General features: G+C 49.8%; 1 long non-coding RNA gene across 1 annotated transcript; it reads right to left on the bottom strand.

Annotated features, from left to right (window-relative positions):
• Positions 1-1,804: 1,804 nt before the first annotated feature.
• On the bottom strand, positions 1,805-3,722 carry LOC135566840 (uncharacterized). The gene is made up of 3 exons (XR_010462195.1): positions 3,600-3,722; positions 2,304-2,393; positions 1,805-1,916 (listed from the first exon to the last, which is right to left on the bottom strand). It is a non-coding gene; the product is annotated as an uncharacterized LOC135566840 (long non-coding RNA).
• Between the last annotated feature and the right edge of the window lie 437 nt (positions 3,723-4,159).

The raw sequence follows: 4,159 nt of genomic DNA, 5'->3' as shown, positions 1-4,159 counted from the left end.
AGAAGAGAGAGAGAAGGAGGTGGGAGGGAGAAGAGGAGAGAGAGAAGGAGATGGTGGGAGGGAGGGAGAGAGAGAGAGAGATAGGAGGGTGGAGAGAGAGGGAGAGAGGGAGAGGAGGGTGGGAGGGAGAGAGGGAGAGAAGGAGGATGAGGAGGAGGAGAGAGGGAGGAGGTGGGAGGGATGGAGGGGGAGGGAGAGAGAGAAGGGGGTCGGAGGAAGGGGGAGAGAGAAGGAGATGGTAGGAGGGAGAAGAGAGAGAAGGAGTCACATATGGTACTGTGTACATGAAAACACACGACACTCTGTCTTTCTGTACCCCCCACCCCCACCCACACACCGCTCCCTCCAGTCTTACTCGTGGCTGGCTGTAGTGTTCCAGTGACATGGTGATGACGTTGATACAGATGATGAAGGTGATGAAGAGGTCCAGGTAGTAGGTGGTACACAGAGTGTGGATCCACAGGCGGAGGGAGCTGTAGCTGGCATAGTAGGGGATCTTCTGGGCGTCTGGCAAGGGGAGACAAACACAGGTAATAGTGCTTTAAACATAGTATTACTGTACACTATTCAAAAACATTCCTGTGATGTCCTCCTGTCAAGAGTAATACTCATAAACAATTCACACAATCATTGATGATCTATCTCTGTCTGTTCTTCTCTCCCCCATCCCTCTCTCTCTCACCCTCCATTTCCCTCTCACCCTCCATTTCTCTCTCACACCCTTTCTCCCCCTCTCCCTTTCACCCTCCCTCCCTTTCTCCCTTTCACCCTCTCACCCTCTCTCTCTCCCTCTCACCCTCTCTCTCTCCCTCTCATCCTCCCTCCCCTCTCTTTCTCCCTCCCTTTCTCCCTTTCACCCTCTCTCACCCTCCCTCCATCCCTTTCTCCCTCTCACCCTCTCTCACCTCACCCTCCCTCCCTCCTTTCCTCCCTCTCTCACCCTCTCTCACCCTCCTCCTCCATCCCTTTCTCCCTCTCACCCTCTCTCACCCTCCCTCCATCCCTTTCTCCCTTTCACCCTCTCTCCCTCACACTCCCTCTCTCCCTCTCTCCCTCCCTCTCTCTCTCCCTCTCATCCTCCCTTTCTCCCTCTCTCCCTCTCTCACCCTACTCTCCCTCCCTCCCCCTCTCTCCCTCTCTCACACCCTCCCTCCATCCCTTTCTCCCTTTCACCCTCTCACCCTCTCTCCCTCACACTCCCTCTCTCCCTCCCTCTCTCTCTCTCTCCCTCTCATCCTCCCTTTCTCCCTCTCACCCTCTCTCACCCTCCCTCCCTCCCTTTCTCCCTCTCACCCTCTCTCACCCTCCCTCCCTCCTTCTCCCTTTCACCCTCTCTCACCCTCCCTCCATCCCTTTCTCACTCTCACCCTCTCACCCTCCCTCCATCCCTTTCTCCCTTTCACCCTCTCTCCCTCACACTCCCTCTCTCTCTCCCTCTATCCCTCTCTCCCTCCCTCTCTCTCTCCCTCTCATCCTCCCTTTCTCCCTCTCTCCCTCTCATCCTCCCCTTCTCCCTCTATCCCTCTCTCCCTCTCACCCTCTCTCCCTCACACTCCCTCTCTCCCTCTCATCCTCCCTTTCTCCCTCTCTCCCTCTCTCCCTCTCACCCTCTCTCCCTCACACTCCCTCTCTCCCTCTCATCCTCCCTCTATCCCTCTATCCCGCTCACCCTCCCTCTCTCTCTCCAGGCACCTTGCACTATCTCTTCTTCCCGTCTCTCCCTTACCCCTCCTCTTCTTCTCCATGCGTCTCCGTCGTTTATTATCCTCTTTAGCCTCTTCCACTTCCTGGTTCTGACGGCACTTGTGGAAGTTCTCCACTACCACGCCCACAAACATGTTCAGAACGAAGAAACTGACGATGAGGAGGAAGGAGATGAAGTAGAGGAGCATCCATGGACTGTTGTTGATCACTGGCTAGGGAGAGAGGGAGGAGGGAAGGGAAGGGGGATGGAGAGGGAGGAAGGCAGGGAGGGGAGGGGGAGGGGGAGGGGGAGAGAGGAGGGAGGGGAGAGGGGGATGGAGAGGGAGAGAGGCAGGGAGGGAGAGAGGAGAGAGGAGGGAGGGAGGGAGGGAGGGGAGGTGGGGATGGAGAGGGAGGGAGAGATGGGGAGGGAGGGGCGAGGGAGGGGGAGAAGGAGGGAGAGAGAGAGGAGTGGTGCATGTGAGTGTTTAGTCGAAGGAGGAGCGGGAGAGAAGGAGTTGAGTATGCTCTGATAGATCAGTCAGCCAACACAACTGAAAAAATAATACATCTATAGAAATATAATGGATAGACTTGATGACCACTATTAGACTAGTTACCTGTTGGTCCACCCCTACAGCATCCAGGCCATGGTACATGATGTTGACCCAACCGTCCTTTGAAGCCAGCACAAACAGGGACATCAGAGCCTGTGGTACAGAACGCACACACATATACACACAGAACACACACACACACATGCAGAAATGCAGACATACACAGACAGAACACACATGAAAGACATGAAATATAAACATACACATAAAGACAAAAACACACAGACAAAACATCAGTCCATCGGTCCATTCACCAACAGTTCAGTATTTCATCTGGTCCATTCACCATGTCCATCAGTTCAGTATTTCATACTGGTCCATTCACCATGTCCATCAGTTCAGTATTTCATACTGGTCCATTCAGCATGTCCATCAGTTCAGTATTTCACTGGTCCATTCACCATGGTCCATTCACCATGTCCATCAGTTCAGTATTTCATACTGGTCCATTCACCATGTCCATCAGTTCAGTATTTCATACTGGTCCATTCATTTCTATGTCCATCAGTTCAGTATTTCATACTGGTCCCATGTCCATCTGTTCAGTATTTCATACTGGTCCATTCACCATGTCCATCAGTTCAGTATTTCATACTGGTCCATTCACCATGTCCATCAGTTCAGTATTTCATACTGGTCCATTCACCATGTCCATCAGTTCAGTATTTCATACTGGTCCATTCAACATGTCCATCAGTTCAGTATTTCATACTGGTCCATTCACCATGTATCAGTTCAGTATTTACTGGTCCATTCACCATGTCCATCAGTTCAGTATGTCATACTGGTCCATTCACCATGTCCATCAGTTCAGTATTTCATACTGGTCCATTCACCATGGTCCATTCAGTTCAGTATTTCATACTGGTCCATTCACCATGTCCATCAGTTCAGTATTTCATACTCGGTCCATTCACCATGTCATCAGTTTCAGTATTTCATACTGGTCCATTCAACATGTCCATCAGTTCAGTATTTCATGCGGTCCATTCCATGTCCATCAGTTCAGTATTTCATGCTGGTCCATTCAACATGTCCATCAGTTCAGTATTTCATACTGGTCCATCCATCAGTTCAGTATTTCATGTCCATGTCCATCAGTTCAGTATTTCATACTGGTCCATTCACCATGTCCATCAGTTCAGTATTTCATACTGGTCCATTCACCATGTCCATCAGTTCAGTATTTCATACTGGTCCATTCACCATGTCCATCAGTTCAGTATTTCATACTGGTCCATTCACCATGTCCATCAGTTTGACACCTCGTCTAAAATGAATACTGGGAGAAATCCTTACCTGTCCCAGGTTGTCAAAGTTGTACTTGTGATGAACCCATTTGTAGTTGGCCTGCAGACAGTCAGACTTGTTGGTGATGTTCTTGACGTCGGGGCCAAAGCAGTAGAAGAACTTCCCTTTGAACAGCTGTCAGGGAACAATGGGAACAATGGACAGAGACACTTCAGATGTCTTGTTGTTACCATACAAGTGGTTTCTTTCATGTCATTATCACAGGATAGACACACTTGATGGAATAATATGGAGGTCATTACATAGATGGTCAAGAATGATTTAGGGAATAGAGAGAGATAGAGGAAGACAGGTGGCAAAGACTGATAAAGAGAGAGAAGGGACAGAGACCGAGGGACAGACAACTGTGGGAGGAAGGTGAGGAAACAGAGACACAGAAAGACAGGGTATATGTTGGAGGAGAAAGACAGGGTATATGTTGGAGGAGAAAGACAGGGTATATATTGGAGAAGAAAGAAAGGGTATATGTAGAATGAGAAAGACAGGGTATATATTGGAGGAGAAAGACAGGGTATATGTTGGAGGAGAAAGACAGGGTATATATTGGA

The sequence above is a fragment of the Oncorhynchus nerka genome, unplaced genomic scaffold (genome assembly GCF_034236695.1).
Source record: "Oncorhynchus nerka isolate Pitt River unplaced genomic scaffold, Oner_Uvic_2.0 unplaced_scaffold_3129, whole genome shotgun sequence".
NCBI lineage: Eukaryota > Metazoa > Chordata > Actinopteri > Salmoniformes > Salmonidae > Oncorhynchus > Oncorhynchus nerka.
The sequence above is the reverse complement of the archived record's forward strand: the minus strand, read 5'-3'. Positions and strand labels throughout refer to the sequence as shown.